This window comes from Ictidomys tridecemlineatus (assembly GCF_052094955.1).
Source record: "Ictidomys tridecemlineatus isolate mIctTri1 chromosome 1 unlocalized genomic scaffold, mIctTri1.hap1 SUPER_1_unloc_5, whole genome shotgun sequence".
Classification (NCBI taxonomy): domain Eukaryota; kingdom Metazoa; phylum Chordata; class Mammalia; order Rodentia; family Sciuridae; genus Ictidomys; species Ictidomys tridecemlineatus.
Window position 1 is genome coordinate 398,557 of NW_027520946.1, and position 24,536 is coordinate 423,092.

The 24,536-nt window shown below is 37.4% G+C and overlaps 1 pseudogene; it reads left to right on the top strand.

Annotated features, from left to right (window-relative positions):
• Positions 1-408: 408 nt before the first annotated feature.
• LOC144372204 (protein maelstrom homolog) lies at positions 409-15,363 on the top strand (annotated as a pseudogene).
• Positions 15,364-24,536: the final 9,173 nt, after the last annotated feature.

Here is a 24,536-nt window from a genome sequence, read left to right on the forward strand (position 1 = left end):
TGTTATGTAGGAAAGCTACTGATTTTTGTGTGTTGATTTTGTAATCTGCTCTTTGGTGAATTTGTTTATTGACTCTTGCAGTCTTTTGGTTGAGATTTTTGGATCTTCTAAATATAGGATTAGAACATCTGCAAACAGTAATAATTCGGCTTCTTCCTTTCTTATTTGTATCTTTTTTATTTTCTTCTGTCATTTAATTGTTCTGACTAGAATTTATACTACTGTATTAAATAGGAGTGGTGAGAATGGACATCTTTGGTCCCTGATTTTCAAGAAATGTTTTCAGTTTTCCCCCATTTGCTATAATGTTGGCTTTTTTTGTAGATAGCTTTTATAGTGCTTAGGTAGGTTCTTTTTATCCCTAGTTTCTTCAGTGGTTTTTTGTTTGTTTGTTTGTTTTAAGTGCGAATGGGTACTGAAGGTTTTCTAAGCACCTATCAAGATGACTAAGTATTTCTTTTTATGAGATGAATTTAATTTATTGATTTGTTTATGTTAAGTCATAGTTGTATCTCTAGGATAAAATCAGCTTGGTTATGATGTACAGTCTTCATACTTTGTCATTGAAAATTATTTGCTAATATTTTATTAAGGATTTTTGCATCTAAGTTATCAGTGATATTCATATGTAGTTTTCTTTCCTTGATGTGTCTTTATCTGGTTTTAGTATGAGTGTGAAACTAGCTTGATGAAATGAATTTAAGCGTTCCGTCCCTTTCTGCCTCATGGAATTATTTGAGGTTCAATGGCATTTGTTTTTCTTTAAAAATTTTGTAGAATTCAGCTAAGAATCCATCTGGTCTTGGACCTCTCTTTTTGGAAGTCTTTTACTATTATTTCTCTCTCATTGCCAGTTATTGGTCTTTTGGGTTTTCTGTCTTCTTGATTCAGTTTTGGCAGGTTGTATATATCTATATATATCTAATTCTTCTAGGCTACCCAGTTTATTGGAGAATAAATAGTTTCTAATGTTTCTCAAGATTTCTGTGATGTCTCTGTGATTTCTCTTTTTTATCTCTAATTTTATTAATTTGGATCTTCTTTCTTTTGGTTGATTTTGTAAGAGGATGATCAGTCTTTTTATCTTCTTAGGCTGAATTCATCCTGCATTCCCTTTTTTTAAATTGTTTTAGTTGAACATGGACACAATACCTTTATTTTGCTTATTTATTTACTTTATGTAGTGCTGAGGATCACACTCAGTGCCTCATGTGTGCAAGGCAAGCACTCTTCCACTGAGCCATAATCCCAGCCCCCTGCATTCTCTTCTTATAGTTCTTAATTTTACATTGAAATTCATAATTTGAACTTGTCAAACATAAGCATAATTATTTATCTGGAGTACCTGTGGATCTTTATCAACTTTATTTTGATTCTCATTCTTGTCTTTTTGTACTTGATTATAGAGTATTTGAAAAAGTAAGTAATTTGGGACCTGTAATATTGTTATCTTAGCTGGGCTTCTAGAAACTGTGCTTCTAGAAGTTGAAACCTCAAAACTGCAAAAGCACACTGCTCAGCCATTTGCTTTCTCTTTTGGAGCTGGTAAAATAACCCAGGGGAAAACTTTTCCAAAATTAGCCTTGCTTCTCTGGATTTCTGTATTCTTGTGTACCTTGACTTAGTAATTCTTTACTCTTGTTATATGCTCTTAATATTCCCAAGGAACTTTATTTCTTTTCCTGGATAGTTGGTTCAAATTATTTGGTCTATTCTGGAAATGAAAGTCTTCATCATACAACCTCTTAAAGCGTAGTCATTACTACAGTGTTCCCCAGCCCTACTAACAAAATATTCCCAAGAGGCAGCATGGGAATACTGTAAACACTGCAGGCTTGCTCACTTTAGCCTGTGTTTTGGGTCCTGACCCCACATTTACCAACTGTTATCTTTCACTACCCATTTCTGGGATCCTCAGTGGCCTTTACTTTTGTATATATCATCAATCTCCTAAAGTAACTGACTATAAATTAAAATGTTAAGTACCTAAGCATACCAGCACATGGAACAAGTGCTTAAATATGAACTACCCACTATTCTCTACTCTTACTCCTACTTCTAGACTACACTATAATATCTATATTGTCCAAAGTTTGAACTTCTACCTCCTTTTTATTTCCTTCAGGTGATTCTAGTCACAAGATTCCTATTTCAAACTTTGAATTGGGGCATGACGAAGCAACTGTATTAAAAAACCTGTATAGATTTATTCAACTAAACCCATAGAAATGGCCACCTATCTACTGCAAGGTAATTTCCAGTTAATAGTTCTTAAGGTATCCATTTAGATACTGGAACATCCACAGAAAGCACCTAAAAAAAGAATTCTTGTCTGTGTATTAGCTGTGTGTGTGAGATTAATTCTGAGTAGTTTCAGAGTGATTAATATATAATTCCTTTTCTTTTAAATTTCACTGATTTGGGAGAGATTTTGAAGACTATAAAGCTGAATATATTTTCACTTGGATATAAAACATATTTTCTGAGCTCTTCCTTTTGAAATATCTGCAGTGTCTTTTTAACCTGAAGAATGGATGCTGTATTCTGAACATCTATTATTCCACACAAGATTATCTTTTACAGAAAGTCTAATGTAGCATCCCCCCCTTTTTTGTAATGCTGAGAGAAAACTATATTATTTATTTTATCTAAATTCTTCTAGGCTAGGATTCAGAGAAATTGTGTTTTAACTTTTGTACTTATTAATCATGAGCAGATAATATAATATTTTCCTTCTTAATAGTTTTATGTGTTTGTGTATCCTAAGTCTCACTTTGTTAGCATTGCTAGGTAAATGTAACTGGTGAGTAGTAACAATAGTTTTTTTTTCCTAATGTATATCACTTGTTTTTAATAGTACTCATTTAGTTATCAAATTATTCAGTCTTTATTCCCTATATCTTCCCCCACCCATTTGAGAGGACAGCATTAATTAATTAAAAGCAACTTAAGGTAGGCATACAATACAAATAATTTTTTCCCCTTGTCCAGTCTGATGATAGAGCCAGAGTCAATTGGTGTTTGGAATGAATGGCATGAGCATTAGGTAAGTAAAACTATGGGTCACTGCAGAAGTGTGTTACAGTACCTGTTTCCATTTTGATACACCCCTTCACTAATTGTTTTTTTCTTTACATATGGAAGAATTCAGGCAAGATCTAGAACTTCTCACTCTAGAGGATCTTGTAGTAGGGATCTACCAGCAAAAATTTCTCAAGGAGCCCTCAAAGACCTGGGTTCAAAGCCTCCTAGATATGGCCATGTGGGATTATTCTAGCAACACAAGGAATTAATAGTGATTTTGATAAGAAAGTTACTTTGACTTTTTTACTGAATTATATTTTCTTAGAATTGGTATTTTTTCTGAGAATATATGGTAGGGCTAGTTGTTTTTGCCTTTTTGAGCAATTTTTTATGAGACTTTGTATTGTATTTTTTTGAACATAAGACTCCATTGATTATAAGATACATTGTTATTTTGTGTACCACTAAAAACAAATGGAACTGCCAAATAAACTGACTGTTCTCTCTTATCACTTAGAGTGATAAGAGAGTTTCTGTACAGTGAAGAGAATGTTTTTAAATTTATTAGATTTCTTTTTTACTGCATGAAACATTTTTGTGCTTACTGATAAAGGAACATGTAAAATGAATACATTGTCTGAAGCATTTTTTATTTTGAAATAATCTCAGATTCACTGAGAAGTTGCAAGAATAGTAACACATACCATTCTCTGATTTCCTAGTTAACATTTTAGTACACTCATTACAGTTTTGTCTCTACACACTTTTCATAAACCACTTGAGAGTAAGTTGTTGCCATCATGATTCTTTTCAACTAAATACTTCCATGTGTTTCCTAAGAATAAAAATATTTCTCTTACATTACCATAGTACAGTTACAAAATCAGGATATTGCCAATGACACTGCCTAATGTGAAGACCATATTCATGGTCTCAATGGTTTAGAGAGTGTTAGATTTCCATAGTGTCTTGAGCAAAAAAACAAAAATCAAGCCAGAGTACAATCCAAGAACACAAATAGTACTTTGTCTCTTTCAAAACTTCTTTAATCTGTAACCATTCCTTGTTTTTTTCTTTAACTTTCATGATCTTGACATTTTTGAGAGTACAATCCAGTTGTTTTATAGAATATCTCCCAGTTTGAGTTGGTCTGTTTTTCTTCATTGTTAGTTTAAGGTTATGCATTTCAGGCAGGAATACTACAAAAATGGTGCTGTGTCTTCTCAGTGTGCCATTATGTGGCAGTATGATGCCAGTTTGTCTCATTCCTGATGATCATGATAACTTTGTTATTTTTTTAAAATAGTGTCAGTGGGCTGGGGATGTGGCTCAAGCGGTAGCGTGCTCGTCTGGCATGCATGCGGCCCGGGTTCGATCCTCAGCACCACATACAAACAAAGATGTTGTGTCTGCAAAGAACTGAAAAATAAATATTTTTTAAAAATAAATAAAAAAAATAAAATAGTGTCAGTCAGAATTCTTTGTTGAAAAGTTACTCTTTTGTACCTTATTAATAAATATTTGCCAGGAAATGCTGTGAGATTAGATCACTATTTTGCTGCTCGAATTTTCATATCCATTGATGATTTAGTCTAAATCATTTACTACTATGTGAAATAGTGGTTTTTCTAATCTGATTATTTCTTTTGCATTTTTTAGTTGAAATTCTGTAAGAAAGAGCTTTTCTTTTTCATTCTTTTTTTTTAATATATTGACATTAGCATGGACCCATGGATTCCTGTTTTATTCAGTGGAATCTAATCTGTTATTACAGTAATTTATTTTTATGCTCAAACTGTTCCATATATGGCCAGTAGGAAGTCTTTAAAGCAGTGGTTTTGTTTTTTGTTTTTGTTATTGTTTATGGCACTTAGAGTGAGCCACATCCCCAACCCCTCCTCACCTTTTTCCTTTTGGAGATGGAGTCTCACTAAATTGCTGAGGCTTGCTTTGAACTTGGAGTCCTCCTGTCTCAGCTTCCCAAGCCATGGGGATTACAAGCATGTGCCATTGCGCCCAGATTCAAGCACTAGTTTCTGTGTCCTGAAATTGACTCTTCATTCTTCAGGTGTTTTTGATTTCTGGCACCTTATTTTCCAGACTCACCTTGTAATTCTGCTTCACCATGAATTAGCTATGATTTCAGCCATCTGTGGTTCCTTATTCACAAATGATGGCATTGAGGGTTAGGATCTGTGTGCTAGGTGTAATGTTGATTCCTTACTAGAATGTCATAGATTCTAGGTCTTAGTGCAGACAGTCAGAAAATGTGTGTGTGTGTGTGTGTGTGTGTGTGTGTGTTCACACACACCCTCCATGTACATGCATCTCTTCTCTTTTTTCTCTGTATCTTGCTACGAGTTTGTACTGAACCTAAGTTCCAGTGCAGTACAATAGAGTTGTGTTGTATTTTCTTATTTTTGTACTTCCTTTCTCTTGAAAGTGAGAAAGCTGGATCTCATATTTTTACTTCCTTGTTCGATCCTAGAATGCATTGAAAGTAGGTTCAGAGTTAAATGGGGCACTGTTATAAAACAAAAGAAATGGCAATTATGATTTGTTTATAATTGTCAGATGGCATGGAGTCAAAGTAATGTTCAGAAGTTATTTGAGTTATTTTGTTTTCCACTGCAGTATAGTTAAATTATGTGTTTGAAATAAGTTTATTTGCTTGTTTATATTCTGTGTTTTTGTTGATTTAGTTATTGTTTGAAATTGTGAAGTATTGCCATTTTTCAAACAAGATATATGCAGATGTGTCGCTTCAGGCCATCTCCATAACTTAAAACTGGACTCTCTATAGTGCTGAGTTGTATCCAAGGACAGGGATATCTTGTCATTGGTGAAATCTACTTTTGTGTCTTTCAGATACATTTGAATTTTTTTCCACAAATATTGTGTATATCTGGAATTGGCAATTTTTTTTGGGGGGGAGCAGTTTCTTGATAACTGTTTTTGCTATGAAAATGAGTTTGTTTAGGCTTTCTAATTCTAATGGAATAAATTTTGATAAATTGTATTTTTGTAGGAAATTGTGCATTTTATGTAGAATTCCAGGTGCATTTGTTTACAGGTTTGCAAAGAAGATATTCTTTAAAAAATTTTAAATTTCTCTTATTTCATTGGTTATCTTACTTCTTGTATATCTGTGCCATCTTGTTTTTACTTAAGCCAGTGTGTGTGGTCTAGATCTCTTTTTTTTTATTTTTTCTCATTTTCAGCTTTTGTTCTCTGTACTCTGTAGTTCTTTTTCTACTTTGAGGGTCAAAATTTAATTCACTCCTCTTGTTTGGTTTTTATTGTATTTCATCATTGTTTTCAGTGGATCCCATTGATTCTGAAATGCAGTATTTTCATGGGTCATTTTTAACAAGTTCTTTAATTTTCATGACAAAGCTTTTAAATGTCCAGATAAGCCTTTCTGAGTTTTGTTTCTGTTAGTAAATTATGTTGCTTTTGCATTATGATCAAAGAGTGTTTTCTGTAACATTAGTAATTTTATGGAGTCACTTGGCCTTAGGTTTGGGGAGTTTGTTTTATTTTGTTTTCGCTTAGTATATAATCAATTTTTGTGGCTTGTTGTATTGGTATGTGAGAATATGTTTTACTTTTTCAGGTCATAGCATTACTGTATGTTCATAAGGTCTGCATTGATTATTGTGTTAGTCAGATTTCTGTTACTGTGAAATAACTTATAAAGATCAACTTATAAAGAGTAAAGCTTTATTTTGGCTCATAGTTTGGGGGCTCCAATCCATGAGGGTTTTTGAACCTGTGTTGAGAGTGAATTGTGGTGGGAGTAGTGGGGAAGTGAGAGGGGAAAAAACTTGGCTCACAGTTCTTGGAGGCCACACCCCCAGGAACTTGGTGACCTCCCTCCATACTCTACCTCTCGAGCACCACACTGGACATCAGGACTTCATTAGTACAGAGACCTTTGTGGGCATCTTCCAGATCCAAACTATAGCAGTTATGTTGTTTGGATTTTCTTATTGCTTTACTTTGACTTATCCTATTGCTCTATCTTGCACTGACAGTGGCATTTTTACAGTCTCATGTAATTACTGTGTTTCTGTGTCTCATTATATCTTTTGTAGTTTTGGCTAGTTTCTATGTTTTTTGGTGCCTGTACATAAAAAGTTCGCTGAACTTTGGTATTAGTGGATTTATGAAAGGCTCACTGGAATAGTAAGAGGAAACTGTTTCCTATGATACTTTAAGCACATTAGTGAGGAAATGCTTTGCATAGGAGGGGCCTGTCACTGAGCTCCATAACATAGTAAGATTCTAATGTATGATATTTTACAAGGGAGTTTGGGTTTCAGTGAACTCTAGTAACTGATTCAAACTTGCTAATATAAATGAAAAGGATGCATTTCAAACACCGCTCTGAGATATATGTTAAGAAGACTGTAGTTGGTAATAAAATTTTGAAAAATGTCTCTTAACTCTAGGACTAAGGGGCAAGTGTATATTGGTGAAATGAATGCAGCTAGACAAAGCAAGTATTTATTATTATCTTTATGTTATTATCTTTATGCTTCTTGTAAGAATTTCTGTTGGGTTAATTCAATGTCTAACCTACTCATGAAAACAGGTCTATCCTTTACTTAACCAACTAATATTTATTGAGCATATCCTTGGTGCCAGACAGTTATGCTACTCACTGTGCTTATGGTGCAAAAAGTAATATGAGCCTGGTACATTGGTGCACACTTGTAATCCCGCAGCTCGAGAGTCTGAGACAGGAGGATCATAAGTTCAAACCCAGCCTCAACAAAAAGTGAGGCACTAAGCAACTCAATGAGACCCTGTCTCTAAATAAAATACAAAATAGGGCTAGAGATGTGACTCAGTGGTCGAGTGCCCCCAAGTTCAATCCCTGGCACCCAAAAAAAGAAAATTAATGTGATCCCTGCCTTTGTGAAGCTACCAGTTAAATTGGAAAAGGACATGAGTTAGTGGTTTTAAAATGGAAATTTTAGCTTATGGTAAGTGCTAAAAAAATCAACAGGATACTCTTAACAGATATTTGGACTGCTTTATAAAATGGTCAAAAAAAGCTGAGAACTGAAGCAGGAGAAAGATGAAATGAGGAGGGGCTCAAGGCCTTGTTAGCCATAGGAAGGAATTTTGTCAAATAGTGAAGGGTGGTAGGTTAGGTTTCTAAAAGATGTCAGAGTATTTAATGATTGTATTGGAAGGACACAAATGAAATATGGAGCCTGTAATGGTTAGATAACCAGGCAAGCAGTGACTTGGCTTAGATAGGTGACATCAGAGATGGAGGGGAATAGGTCGATTTCACATTGTTTAAAAGTAGGCTTTCCTGGTGGTCTGGACACAGGGAGAGAGAATGGAAAAAAAATGGCAGATGACATAGAGAGGATTACATTTAATACATTCAGAGACACTGATGAGGATCAGATGAACCCTGCAGCATGCAGATGAGATCACCTAGATAGAAGGAAGAAAGAGAAGATGATTCAGCACAGCTCTAACCAGTTTTGACATGTTAAAGTGGGCAGAGGCTGAGTTTTTGAGACTGTGGTATCTCTCAGTGTACAGTTGTTGTGATGTTAGGAAAGATCTCATAGCCATCATCAGTGCTAATTGAGGGGATCCTGAATGCAGTAACTGCAGATTTCTTTGAGTTACTCTTCAAGGCCTCTATTTATTTTCATTCCCTGGATTATCCATTTGGGGGAGTTTTAAGTTGCGGTCTGTTCTGGATGTTTTCCTGTTGCAGGCTTTCCTTCAAGTGTGATTGTTCCTGGTTATGTTCATTATTAGAAATGAGGCTTCAAAGCCAAGTAAGTATCCATTGTGTTCAGTAGGGATATCAACTGACTAGGCTTGGCTGTAAGGAAATTAGACAAGCAAGCTTGATAATAAATTAGAGGTAGAATCCTAGTTTCCAGATTATAGAGACTTTGCTTTAGGGTTTCAGCAACCACTTTTTTCTGACTGGTTCTCCAAGTTTAGTTTGTTCACCCCTTTGCCTGGAGTTGGAGAGGTCCTGTATTTTTCATACAGAAGTTTAGCCTCAGTTCTTACCTCTGTTCTGTGAAGGGACATGTCCTCTTGAGAGTCCAGTGCCTCTAATAGATAGATCTTCTCCTGTTGCTTTCTCTGTTAGCACTGAAGATATCAGTTACTGTTCTTCATTTTTCATGAATTTGTTAAATCTCTTCATCTCTTCCATTGAGATTTTTTCTCCTTTTTTGTTATATGAATACATGTTATCTTTTTTTTTTTTGGACTGGTAATTGAACCCAGGAGTGGGAGTGCTCTACCACTGAGCTATATTTCCGCCCTTTTTTATATTTACATATTGTTTATGTATCTATTTGTCTTACTTATTTTTTACCTTATATAGATTGGTAGGTATTGGGGATTAAACCCGGGGATGCTCTACCACTTATAAACATTCCCAGTTCTTTTATTTTTAGACATGGTCTCCATGAGTTGTCTAAACTGCCCATGAACTTGCGATTCTCCTGCCTTAACCTCCCAAGTAGCTGGAAGTACAGGCATGTGCCACTACACCCAGCTTACTATTTATATTCATTGTCATTTTTAGAGGGTCTCAGAAACAATAGGAAACAATTTTGTACATGTATTTAATTCACAACCTTAAACTAGAAGCCCCAGCAATAGTAGTATTCAGAGAAGTAGTTTATGTTTTGATATTGTTTTCTTTAGTCCAGTTTAATGACTTTAGTCCAGTTTTTATGTTTAACAAAAATTTGAGTAGTTCTTGTGTACATATGCATTAAACTAAATTCTGAGGGAAGTGTGGAGAAGTGACATGACCATCCCTGCCCTCTGCCTTTTGCCTCATAGGAGCAGTAGGCATGTGAAGACACCATTCTGATGCCCTATTTTCTGGTAATTAGAGAGGTTCAAAAGGTGATGATAGAAATGAGAGAGAAATCAATTTATATGAGTTTAAAAACTCTGTAATGCTATATGGAAATAATGTTTGATTTGGTTCCTCTGGAAAGATAGGTAAAATTTTTATGAGCAGAGATTTCAGTTAAAAGAAGATTTTTCCATAAGGTTCAGAAATTACCTGAACAGTGACTTCAGAGTGAAGCACAGAGATGGTTGAAGAAAAAACAGTGTGTCCGTTTGACTAGAGCATTACATAGCTATAGCTGGATGGTTCTGAAGGCAGGATTGGCCTTGAAAAGTGGAAGGAATTTTAACCTTGAAACAGGAGGGCAAAAGACCACCAGGACTGTCAACGTCTCTGGTGGAGGGAAACAGTATGGGGAATTTAGGAGGAAGCTGTGAGCCTACTCAGAAGATGTGAGACACTGTGGCCTGATGTGAGAATTTTGGAGTGGACATTCATAAAGGAAACATCTGAGAACAGGTTGCAATAGGAGCTAGATTGGAGGCTGCACAGCAAGTATTAATAGCTTAACAAAGTACATAGCCAATCTGATTTTCAACAGATTTATAGAGTGAACTTTTTTAGAAGAACACTCATTTTTATGGAATGGGTATGATTTGGAAGTAGGAAAGATGAGTAAAATTTTTATTTCAGTTATAGTTGGATATCTTTTTAATTAATTTATTTTTTATGTGGTGCTTAGGATTGAACCCAGGGCCTCGCCCATGCTAGGTGGGCGGTCTACCACTGAGCCATAACCCCAGCCCCAACAATGCTATTTTTAGTAGCAGGACAATAGCAGATTGAAGATATTTTCCCCTGGGGTCAGTATTTTGTAAGTTTGGTTGGTTGGTTTTAATCTGTGAATATATTGTTAGTTTTTCAATTTCCTTTCAGTTCTGATCTCCATTTCTAATCATTCACCTCAGTTCTGCCCTCTCATTGCCTAAAAATGTGTTTATAAAGTAGATACTCTTGGGCCTCAAGTTCTAGACAAGGATCAAAACCAGTCAGAAATTAAAAGTTACTTAATTCTGTATGATTGCATATAAACTTAGGTTTAGTTTTTTACTTAAGTTTAGGATTTGGATGTTTATGAAGAACATTTCCTGGATCACGTTTCTTTGGAAATAGTGGGGGAGTTTTAACCTTATTTTAGATAAGACTTTCATCCTGTTAAATAACTCATAAGTGTGAATGCATATCACTGACACTTTATATTTACTTCAGAGCATGTTTGTAATTTGAGATGAAGATTCTTGCTAAGTTTACTCCAGTTTTGCATTATGCAAATAATGCTGTTCTGAATCTCAAAAGACAGTGTATTCAATGAAAAGACCCACAGGTTTTGTAGTGGTACCCATTAAGTAACATTGTGTTGAATCACACAACTTATTTATTCATTTCCTCTCCAGCATTGCCTCCTGAGATCTCCTCTCAAACATCGCCACCTCAGTGAGCCCCTTCCTAATGTTTATATCATCCCTTCTTACTTTTTCTTTTTTAGGCTGTATCATTATAACTTAAAATCTAATTTACTATGTATTATGCTTGCATATTTTGGTTAGTCTCCCCACTAAAAAGTAAATTTTGTGTTATCTATTTCTTTCAACACTGTATCCCTAGTGCTAGAACAATGACTGGTAAATAGTGTGCGCTCAATAAATGTTAAATGAATACGTGTTATCTTTAGTCACTGCTGTGCCTCTGGAACACCCATTTTATTTCTGTTTATGGTTATGTGTAATTTGTGTAGTACCATGACTCTGCATCAAATGAGATACCATGAAATCTGTTTTTTTTTTTAAATCTATTGTGTATTAAATTTAGAAACCTTAATCTTTGAGTAATAGTGTGAGTTTTTCTTAAATTATTTCAGCTAGGCAAGCTAGAAGTCTGGCATGTGAAGAGCCTTCAGCAGTGCTTCTTCAGTGAGAATATTAAGGTCCATTTCTTTGTACAGGTGCAAGTGGCATGAAGAAAATGACATTCTCTCCTGTGCTTTAGCTGTTTGCAAGAGGAAGGCATAAGTTGGGGAAGGAGTTTCTTCGTATTGCTGCTTTTTGTGCTGAGTTCCTTGGTGTCCATTTTGCTTACTCTTGGGAAGGTGGGTGGGTCTGTTCACCCACCTTACTATATTTTTGTTAAAAAGAAAAGGTGGTTGTTCATGTTACTTCTGTCCTACTGCTCATGTCACTACTCACGACACATTTTAGTAAATCTTCAGAAGCCTGCACTGAAACCTTTCCTCCTTGGAGTCCTGAGTGCTGAAGGACAGCACTTCCTTGTGGAGGTACTCCAAAAGCATAGACCTTTCCTCTCGTCTCATAGTGAAAGCACCTTATAGTGAGTCGCAGATCTCTGGAGGGTTCTGCTAGTCTCTTCACTTAGCAGGCAGTCGTGAGTTCTGAGGATTAACTGTTCCTGCTTCTGCCCTCTCATTGCCTTAAACATTAGAGAATCCTGGTCATCTTTAACCTCATTACCATTCCTTCATAACACACCTAAAATAGAACCTGGCAATCAGAAGATTGCTTACCCAGTAATAATCTTTTATGATATGAAATTTACTGCCTATTTCCAACTTATTTCTAAATATCTAAATTTTATTTTTTCCCCACGATTAAAAGCAGTGTCTCTCAGATGCTTGCTTTTTGAAAATTTTAAAATATGAATGCTTTCATAGTGAATTGGATGAGAGTAATATAATGGGCTTTTTGTCTTACTTCATTTTAAAGGTACTGAATCAGCAATTCCCTAGCCACTCTCTTTAAAATCCAGCTTACAGGAGCTCATGTACCACTACAAGATTATGAGGCCAGCAATAGTGTGACACCCAAAATGGTTATGTTGGATGCAGGGCGTTACTAGGTAAGGACCCTGGGCTACCAAAAAAACCTAGATCTTTTGACTTCTTTGAGGAATTCTGTTTACCCTTTTGTTTCTAAATAAACTAACTTTCCTCTCGGGACGCTGCTTCTGTTAGTCTTCTCAAATGATGACATCATCCTCCCCTTTCTTCATTTGGGCCTGCATTTGAAGTAGTTGACCTTGATTTCAGCTTCCAGACTTCTTCATTCCTTCTCCCTAAAACCTTTAGGCCTTTGACTTTCATGCTGTCTAGGCAAGAGTACCTGACAACCCTTTTTGGATTCAATATACACTTAAGTTGGTCCTCATTCTTAGAGCAACACTGGCTTGGGAAAACAGTTTTCCTGTCAAACTTCTTTGAGTTTCCCCATAGGTAATCTTTTCAGCTACCTGACCTCTGAATTTCTGAACTTCCTTTCCTCCAGTGTCTTCCACCATGGAAGTTTCCATTCCTGGGATCAGACCCTAGACCCCAAAGGTATTTTATTCATAATCTCAATTTCAGACATGATCCTCTATGACTATCTTCCTCTGGTACTCTAGTGCTAATGATTATTTGACATATGTAGTTACTTATACAATTACTTATGCCTCCACTGTTTTACACTCCTTTGGACCATGCATTGCACAACCCCAGGGCACCTTTCACACATATGAAGATGCAGCCTCATTACCTCCTTCTGTCCCACCTTAGGTTCCCTGGTCTGTCACTTATTCCTTGCATACATTGTCAGCTCCATTAGGCCTCTTTTCTTAATCATACTTGGTTGACAGAAACAACCCTGACTAACTCTTCCTGCCCTGTGGAGCTACATGAGACTGGAAATAAACCAGTATGCTGACTGGTCTTTCTTCATTTTCATTACCACCAACCTCAAGAGGGCCATTGATGTTGCCTGGCTATTACCCATGTCTCTAGTTTGGTTGCTCTCTTACTCTCCTTGGCATTCTTGTATCTTCCATCACCTCTTCTCTAGCTGACCCTGATGACTCCTCTTAAACTCTAAGAAAATAAAAGCAATCAGGAGAAATTTTCCACCTATTTATACCACCCCTGCTAGCTGCACCCACCATGTCCTCTGCTTTCATTCCTGTATTAATGAGTGGATTGTCTGTTTTCTACCTAAAACCAATCTGTTTATATATTAGATCTCATTCTCTTACTAATCAAGGACATAACACAGTAACTTATTCTTATTTCTTTTATCGTGAGGGTTTCCGTCTGTTCTGAATCTTATTGGCCAACAACCTCATCTTTAAAAAAAAAAGAATTACTGGGCACAGTGGCACATGTCTGCAATCCAGTGACTCTGGAGGCTGAGACAGGAGGATCTTGACTACAAAGCCATCCTTAGCAACTTAGTGGAACACTTAGAAACTCGAGAAGACCCTGTCTCTAAATTAAAATACAAAAAAATAAAAGGCTGGGGATGTGGCTCAGTGGTTAAGTACCCCTAAGTTCAATCACCAGTATCAAAAAGAAAAAGGACCCTGTAATTCCTAATGTCCCTCCAGAGTACCCTATATCTCTCCTTCCCTTTGCAGCAAAAGCTGATAGACACAGGAAAACTATTTTAGTCTTAGTTTGCATTTGTAAAGAGTAATTTGAAGTAGACCATACAATATTTGATAAGAAATAAACATTTCCCCCCACCCCTGGTATTTTCCTGTTACTTTACAGAAGCTAAGGGTTGAGAGTCCAGGATTCTCCCATTTCCACTCTTCTAATCAGGAACAAAGCCACTGGTAAGCATCTTAAATTTTATAAGAATGTACATCACAGAGGTTTTAGGGCTTAAAGCTTACTAAGGTCCCAGCTTACTGAGCATCAGATGTTCCTAGATAAGCTTTTGGATATAGGAAACTTGTTGAATTAGTGTTTTGCTTCGCATTAGCACCTTATAGAAATTGATATGTACATTTTTTTTATCACTTTCATGGAGTATAACTTATTCCTCAGACTTTTGTTCAGGGTATTAAAAAAAAAGATTGTAGCCACTATGGTTGTATAATTTTGATGTGGTCATATATCTTTTGGGATATGAAAAACTTTAAAAACTAGTAACATAAAATTTCAAGTGCTGCTTGAAGAAATTCAATTAGGATTTTCTGCTCTAAAAACAAAAGGGAACATTTTTCTGCCTTTGCCTTTACATAGAATTTCTTCTTTTCATTATCCATTTAAATAAGGCTTAGAGGCCTACAGTAGGATGAGAGTCAGCAATTAAAGTAATCTTTAGGGAAAAATCACTACATTTCCTTTTATTATATTTTTAATATCCTAGGATATTACCCATCTGGGGTTAAAATTTCAGGCCAAAACAGCAGTGTTCGAGGAAGAAGGATTACCCACTTACTAGAAAGCATCTCCAATTCCTCCAGCAATATCCACAAAGTCTCCAACTGTGAGACCTCACTCTCACCTTACATGTCCCAAAAAGACGGGTATAAATCTTTCTCTTCTTTGTCTTAATGATGGTACGTTTTTCAATTTCTGGAAAAATAAAAGGCCCAACTTCCCTTCTGACTACAGTCGTATTAAACACATAGATCACATCAATGATAAATGTCACTACTCTAAAGACTATATAACTTGTAAGAAAACTCTGTTTCATAGATTAAAAATAATTGTGGTTGGAGATCTTGGCATTCCTGCTTTTTTCCTTTTGAAGCTAATTCTGTTTTCTGATGGTGTGGTGGGCATGCCGTTTAAGTTCGATATGCTATAAGAACTGTGCTTTAGGGACTGTTATAAATTAGTAATTCTCTCCCCTGCAATAAAGGTATTTTGAGTATTAATATGTTTCTTCCTATTATGAAATATAAGAACCTTATACTGGAGATCTTGAGGCTATTTGCATTGCAGATACCTAAGAAATTTAGCCTTTAACAAAAAATAAAGTTTTGCTACTTTAAAAAGTTTTTGAAATAAGCTTACTCTGGCAAAAGGAGTCATTTGAAGATGAGAATTTAAAAGGAGAAAAATTATGTAAGTTAATCACCTGGCTGGATAATGACTGAATTCTAGGATTTGGGGCCACAGAACTCAAGGAAATATCATACTGTATCAGGTGTCTATCAAGTGACTGACCCCCACTGGCTGATGTTCTTAACCTAGTGTGGAGTATTAAGTAGTCCCAGAGGAGGAACAAAGAATTTAGTTTCCTTTGGAACCAGAGCCAAGACTATACTTAACATAGGCAGAAACAGCATTCTTACTTAGGACTGTCCAACCTGAGACCTTGGTCCCTCTGATTACACAGAATCACTTAAGGTGTGTCATGAGACTCTGAAGGGAAAAGGTTTTTCTTTATACATATAATTCTTCTTTACTAACTATTGAGTACCGACTTAGTGGATGTTTTATGTTTATCATCTTGTGAAATCCTTATCAACCACTCTCAAGGAGATACAAATCAATAGCACTATCAGCATCCCTCAAGTTGCACACCTGTTAAGGAAATGAAATGTTGTTCCTAACTGGGTCATTCTGATTTCAGATACCATGCTCCTGACATACCATCCTGCCCTCTAACTCCCTTTCCCCGCCCCTATATCTAATACCAGAGGTTTGAATAAGAAACAGTAGATTGTATATTTCTAATAACAGGGTGTTTTTTTCTCTAAAAATTTCATATTCAAGCTTTGGAATCATTTTATCTATTAAAAATAAGCATAATAATAATTGGGTTTTCTGAGGAAGAGAAAGGAAAGTCTAACATTATAATTCAGCCCCCTAGCCATGTTTTCTTTCATTTGTAGAGAGTAAAAAGGATAAAAAGGGATCTCATGAAAGTAGAAGGCAGAAGAGTTGAGTAGAGGAAGGGGATCTGAAGAGGAAGGAGAGGAGGAACTTGGGAGTGAAATTGACCAAATTATGTTATGCACATGTGCAAATCCCACTATGATGCATTATCATGTACCATGAAAAAAATTTAAAATATGCTTAACACAAATTACAAGGATAGTACTGGGATGGTATCATCAATAAATGGAAAATAAGAATGTGGAGAAATTTGAATCCTCAAATATTGCTGATAGGAATGTAAAAAAATGATACTTTTGCTATGGAAACGAATTTGGCAGCTCCTCAAAAAATTTAAACATGCAGTAACCATATAATTCAGCAAGTCCATTCCTAGGTTCATACTCAGAAGAACTGAAAATGTTTTCCTTCAGAACCTTGGACATGATAGCCCCCAAATGGATATGACCCCAGTGCCCATTAACTGATAGATTGGTAAAGAAAATGTGGTATATTTATAGAAGGGAATCATCATTCAGCTGTGAAAATGGAGTGCTACATGTACAACGTGGATGAACTTTGAAGACATTATGATAAGTGAAAGAAGCCAGACACACATGACCACATACTGTATGATTCTGTGTACATAGGAATTTTCCAGAAAGGACAAATACATGAAGACTAGAGTTGTGGTTGCCAGGGGGTGATGAGGAGTGACTGGATATAGAGTTTCTTTGGAGTATGGTGGTAATGTTCTGTAATTAAATAACAATAATGTTCTAAAACCTTGCCATTGTACTGAAACCATGTTGTTGTATTCTTAGTGAGTTGTAAAGTATGTGAATGTTCAGGAAAGGTGCTATGTGGAAGTCAGAGTAGTGGGACAGAGAAAGATTCCCCATTTGTGATGGACAGAATCTCAGGTTGATCTGGAGCAATTTTATAGAGAGATTAAAATCAAAAGAGTGAGAAAGTTTCAGAATAGAGGAAGTGAGGAGAGGGGAATTTAAAGAATAGCACTTTTTAAAATATGTATTTGAAATGAAGAAGTAGTACATTTGAAAAATTTTAAGAATTTTTCCCTGATTGAAACCTGGATGCTTGTGCAGGAGAGATGAAAGAGAAAAAGTACATCAAGCCATACTGTTTGCTTTTGTGCTGATAAAACAAAGCCAGGAAACAGGTTTCAAGGTAGAGTACTAAAGCTGAATGGTGCTGCATTCCTGTAATCCCAGCCACTCAGTAGGCTGTAGAAGGAGGAGCGTAAGTTCCAGTCCAGCCTTAGCAGCCTTTTGAGACTTGTTTCAAAATAAAAAAAATTTTAAATGTCTGGAGAATTTAGTTCAGTGGTATAACACGCTTGGGTTCAATTCCCAATAACCTTCCCACCCACCCCCGAGAAATGAAAAAAGTCACAAGCACTGTCTACTTTTCCTCTCCCAAAATAACTGAAAATAATACATTTGTCAGTACAGTCCACACTGAGGAACAAAGTAGATTGAGAAATTCCTAGTAGAAAGGGCCTGCTGAGAGCCAAGTGGCACAAGTAAGAGAAAAATCATAACAAGGACCTGCTGTCTGTAGCTTTATCTTTTTCAGGATAAAGAAGATCTTCAGGTGAAGATCCTTGAAAATTATTAGAGACGGGAGTAAATTGCCTACAAAAAGGCAGTTGATAATCAGATTAACTTCAGGATTCTTGTCAACCAAACTGGTTGTAAGAAGACAAAGCAGTAATATCTTCAGAAGTTTAAGGAAGTTAGAAGTCTGCAGGCAAACTTTAGAGATGTTGTATGTTTGGTTCTAGATCACTGCATAAAGTAAATATGTGGCCATATTGCAAATTACATGGACTTTGGTTTCCCAGTCCATATAAACTTACACTTACACTAGACTAAATGTGTGATAGCATTGGGTGTTTAAAAAAAAAAAAACTACATGCCTGAATTTAAAAATACTTGATTACTTAAAAATGCCAGTATTGGGCTGGGGATGGGGTTCAAGCAGTTGCGAGCTCTCTTGTTTTGCGTGCAGCCCGGGTTCGATCCTCAGCACCACATACAAACAAAGATGTTGTGTCTGCCGTGAACTAAAAAAATAAATAAATATTTGAAAAATGCCAGTATCATCTGAGCCTTCAGGGAGTCTGTCTTTTGCTAGTGGAGGGTCTTGCCTCGATGTTGACGGCTGTTGATTGATGAGTGCGATGACTGCTGAAGGTTAAGTTGGATATAGCAATTTCTTAAAAATTTGGCACATCAGTTGGTCCTTTCATGAAAGAACTCTCATGGGATGCTGTTATGCCTTTACCTACCATGTTCACTTTCTGTCACGGTGACAAAGTACCTGAGAAGATCAAAGAAGGAAAGGTTATTTTGGATCATAGTTTCATAGGTTTCAGGCCATTTTTCTGTGGGGACTGTGGTGAGGCAGAACATTGTGGCAGGGAGCATGTGCTGGAGTGCAGCTGCTTATCTTATGGCAGCCAGGAAGCAAAGGGAGCAAAAGGGGGCCCAAACCAGGATATTCCACTCAAAGTCATGCCCCAAATGATCTACTACCTCCAACTAGGCCCACCTCTTATGGTTGTACCACCACCCAGCAGGCCATCAAGCTATAGTGGAAACAATTCATTCATGAGGCCAAAGCCTTCGTGATACAGTCACCTCCAGAGACCCCACTGAACACTACTGCAGGGAGATCAAGCCTTCAACATATCAGCTTTTGGGGGACATTTCGGATTCAGATTCTAACACAGTATTACTCCTTTCATAACTGGAGTTGATCTTCTGAACCACTGCCACTGCCTTATCCACTAAGTTGATATTCTTAGTCTTTGGTTATCTCAGTGGTGTTTCCCCATATCTTCAGGAGTAGATTCCATCTCAAAAAACACTGTCTTTGCTCTTAAGAAGCAACCCCTCATCCATTAAAATTTTATCATGAAATTGTAGAATTATGTCACATATTCAGGCTCCACTTCTGATTCTAGTTCTTTTGCTGTTTTTGCCACATAAGGTTACTTCCTCACTGAAGTCGTGAGACCCTGAAAGTCAACCACAAGGGTTGCAACCAACTCCTTCCAAACTTCCTGGGTGTTGGTATTTTAGGGTCATCTAGAATAGTGAATCCTTCCCAGAAGATTTTCCATCAGAGGAATCACTTTGTGTGGCAGCTATAACCTTATAAAAGGGACTTCCTAAGACTTGAAAGTAAAAGTTACTCTGACCCATGGTCTGTAGAGCAGATGTGGTGTTAGTAGGCATCAAAATAGCATTAGTCTTGAACCTCTCAGAGGTCTTGCATGACCAGGTGCATTGTCAGGATTTTTTTTCCTCCTGAGCAGTAGATCTTAAAGTGTTGAGTAAACCATGTTGTAAACAGATGTACTGTCATCCCAGGGTTGTCCCATTTATGGAGCACAGGCAGAGGAGGATTAAGGGCCTAGGATTTTCAGTGAGCACTGGCTTCAACTTGTCATCAGCAACACTATCTCCTAACTTAAAAGAGTCAGTCTGTTCTTTGAAACCAGGCCTTGAATTCTCTAGCTATGAAAATTCTAGATGGCATCATCTTCCAAAACATGGCTCTTTTATCTGTTGAAACCTGCTGTGAGTGTGGCTGGACCTGGTGGGTAACTCGGTGCCACTGGCACACCAGCACTTGCTCTGTCATGCTGTGGAGACATTGCTTCTTCTTTCACCATTGAGACATCTGTACGGAATCTGACTCTTGGCAGATAAATGATGTGTGAATATTTTCTGCCATTTTGGGGTTATCTTTTCACTTAAAGGAAAGTGTCAGTACACAGTTTTGTCCCTGTGTGAACATCATAGAGTGTGCTTATGTGGAGTTGGTTATGTCACTAGTTAATCTGAGGCTACTATCATAATATCATGTACATGGTCCATCATTGACCGAAATGCCATTTTTGTAGCACATGACCATAAAAACATTTAAAGCTTATCACTTACAGGCTCTTTTCTCAAAGAATTGCTAGAGGATTTTCTTCAGAAGAAAAATGAATAAAATACAAGAAGTTAATTGGTAAGTTAACTAGTAAAACATGCTGTCTAACTCACAGATTGGCAAGCCATGAACCTCTGGCCAAAGCTGACCTGCCCCACGTTTTGCCAAAAGTTTAATGGAGATATAGCCACACCATTTGTTTAAGTATAATCCATGGTTGATTTTACACTATAACAGCAGAATTCAGTAATGACAATTGTATGTCCTGTGAAACCTGAATATTTACTATATGGGCCTTGACTATTTAAACCAGTTCAGTTCCCAGTCTAAATTATTAGTGTTGAAATGTAATTAAAAATAACATTATAGTGAATACAGAAACTGTGGTACATATACACAATGGAATATTAATATTACTCAGAATTAAAAGAATAAAATCATGGAATTTTCAGATAAATGGATGGAATTGGAGAATATTATGCTAAGTGAAGTAAGCCAGTACCCAAAACCCAAAGGCCCAATGTTCTCTCTCTGATAATGGATGCTGATTTATAATGGGGGCTGGGCACAGGAAGAATGGAGGAACTTCAACTGGGCAAAGGGGAGGGAGGGAAGGAGAGGGGACATGGGGCCCGGAAAGGTGGTAGAATGAGATGGACTTCATTACCCTAGGTACATGTATAACTGCACATATGGTATGACACTACATTGTGTCCAACCATAGAAATAAAAAGTTATGCTCCATTTGTGTACAGAGAATCAAAATGCATTCTGCTGTCATACATACCTAATTAGAACAAATAAATAAATAATATATATTTAAAAAATGGCATTCTGGGGCTGGGGAGATAACTCAGGGTAGAGCGCTTGCCTAACCTGTACAAGGCCCTAGGTTCAACCCCAGAACCCACCCCACCCAGTGACTCTGGAGGCTTTGACAGGAGGGTCACAAATTGTAGGCCAGCCTGGGCAACCCTGTCTCAAATGTAAAAGGTCTGGGTATGTAGCTCAGTAGTAAAACACCCCTGAGTTCAGTCCCTAGAACTAGATAGAACTAGAATCCTTGACTCTGTCTGAAGGAGAGGTATGACAGACAAAGAACGGGATCTGGAGCCTGAGTCTTTGCCCTCTCAGGGGCTGAAAATGGTGCCAGGCTGGTGACCTGTTCTGGGCACTGTCAAAAATGGGCAACAGTCCTCTAAAGGAATATTTCCTCCCTTGATCTCTAGGATTCCTGGGGATCAGCATCAAAACAGTAAGCTTGTTAAGCCTGGAAAATGTGACAGAAGGTGGAGATCCCAAGAGCAGTGTCCACAAAGAGCAGTTGCCCCAGAGGGCTGTTGCACTGGGGCTGTGGGTGAGAAGCTGGGACTTCAGGTATGAAGTGTCTGCACAGTCCACAAAGAGCAAGCTGTGACTGCTTAAGCAAGAATGAAGAAACAAAGGAACTTCTAGAAACAAAATACATATAATTGTTCTTGAAGTGACAAAACCCTCAATGAAAATTTATATCTGAAAAGAAAATTACTGCCTTGGAAGGTGATTTTAAAAAAATTACCTAGAATATAGCAAAAAAAAAATTTTGGAAAAAAGGAAGTCTAATTGGAATCCCTGCAGAGAAGCACGAAGGGAGAAAGGATGAGTAGAAGTATTTACAGGAATAATGACTAAAATTTTTAAGAAGTGAAAATCATGAATCTTCAGGATAAATAAATCTAGAGAAAGTGAAGAGAGAACTAGAACATTGTAGATCTGGGAAGCAGCTGGAGGCGGATTGCAGACTTCCGGCAGCAGCTGGGCAGCCACAGCACGTGGAGAAGGACTTCACAACTTGTGTGAGAACATAATTGTCCAACTTTCAAACCCAGTATAATATCTTTGAAGAGAGGGGATAACTAAATGTGGATTGAACAGAATTATAGATTTAATGAAATTGTGGATTTAACAAAAGTGTGCCATCATTAAACTTACAATAAAGACTTTCAGAGAATATTATTCCAAAACAGTCAAATGTGAGGTGATATGGAAGGGATATAAAACAGCAAATGTGAATCCAGACAGATTATTCGTATCAAAATTATACTAAGACTTTTTTCCACTTTAGAAAATAAAGGTAGAAGGATCCTGTGTGCTTGTCCAGTAAATTGTGAAATTTTATGTCCTTAACTTTTTGCAAGGGAAAAATAAAGAAATAGAAAGACACCCTGAAACGTTCAATGCAGCCCCTGTTGGCTGCCACCTTAGGATTTTATTCACCCACCAGAGCAGTTTGAAGAATCTAAAATGTCCATTTCACCATTTAAGATGACAGACAAGAGGGTAATTTAAATAAAATTGGCTTCTGGGGAGCTTTGAGAGGCAAATCTGCCACCAGGTTCCAAGGAGAATCTAGCATTGGTACTAGAACTCGCTAAAAATAGCGTGCATTTCTGCATCCTGCTGGCACACCCTGGTGTTCAGCACAGCTACCTGAACGTTGGACAGGTCAGAGAGGAGGCTGGCAAGCACTTAAGAGGCCTCTAACTAATGACCTCAGACCCTGACTCTACCAAATGCTGTCAACAGCCTTTTTCAACTTTTCTCATTTTCTGGGACCTGTTTTTAACCTACCCCCAACCAAAACAAAATGTCAGAGGCCACAGTGCTCTGAACACGACTTGAACACAGAGGTGAGAAGCTCCTTCTAGTGCCACTGAAGTATATTTATACAATGAAGCTAAGTCCTTGTCCTGGAGCTGTGACCCTGGAGGGCCACAGAACCCACCATCCCAGTGTGGGTCTGAGGAGCTAGGAGCCAGAGGGTGCAGACCTGTCACCTCACAAGGGCAGGCTGGCCTGGTGTGGACACCTGCTCTACATACACCCCCACCCTGCAACATCCCCAATTTCACAAACCTCTCGCTTCCCAACAAATGGGTATAAAACAAGTGAGGCAGAGCTGAATGGTATTGTAGGGCTAGCCAGTAGCATGGCACTTTCCCAAGCCCTGATGAGCATGAATTTGGACCAATGGTGTAAACCCAAGTGTAGAGAAGCCTCCTAGACTAGCACATTCAGGCAGCAACCTCTCTTAGGCTCACCTGTTGTCCCTGTGAGAGTTCTGTTTCTGTTTTCTAATTGTATTTGTTCATTTTAGCTATACTTTCTGTTCTTTTTCACACTAGAATAAATCCTGCTCTTTCCACCCTTGGATTCTGTTGTCGGGTTTGTAAGACAAGAACCCAGGGAAAAGTTGGCAGTGAGCAATGGTGTCCATAGCAACAGTGGTGAGCATGGACCCCCATCTTGAGCTCCAACCCTGAGAGCCGTAACACACTCTCAATACCAGATGGAGAAGCTGGCTCTTCCAGGTGCCACACTTTGACCTGATGCCACCTGCCAGGAGAAGAGGAGAATGGAGTTTGCTCTCAAAGTCTGGCTTCACAAGGACATTGAGTTGTAGAGCACCTGCTGGTATGGTGAGGTTCTGGGTTCAGTCTCAGTACCTTAAAAAATAGAGAAATAGACACACATAAAAACATAATTTCTCACTCCTGCCTAATGATTCTCCAGCCCAGCCCAGGACAATTGTCCTCTGCCTCGGAGCATGTCACATTTTCCATCTTGTAGTGAAGCTGTGTATGTATATTTTGTCTCTCCAGTATAGGGACAAAAGATATTTATAGAAGTGTAGGATAGATATTTCTGTAGTTCAAATTCAGAAGTTAAAAAGGGTAAACAGAAACTCTTAAGCATGACACCATTTTCCCAGAGTACCCAATTCCTTTTCCCCCAGACTACCAATGGGACCAGTTTCTTCGAAATTGTTGATGTAAAAGAATAACTCAACTTTAAAGGAAATAAGAAAATAGTTTACTTTGAGCCAAATATCAGTGTGACCATGGCCTTGAAACACAGATTCAAGTTAGTTTGGATGACGTTCCACTGTGAAAGAGGTTACATGAACTTTCATAGTCACAGAATAAAAAGTCATGAGTCAGTGTACTTACTAAATACATGTGTGAGGTCCTCCAGCAGGTGAACCCC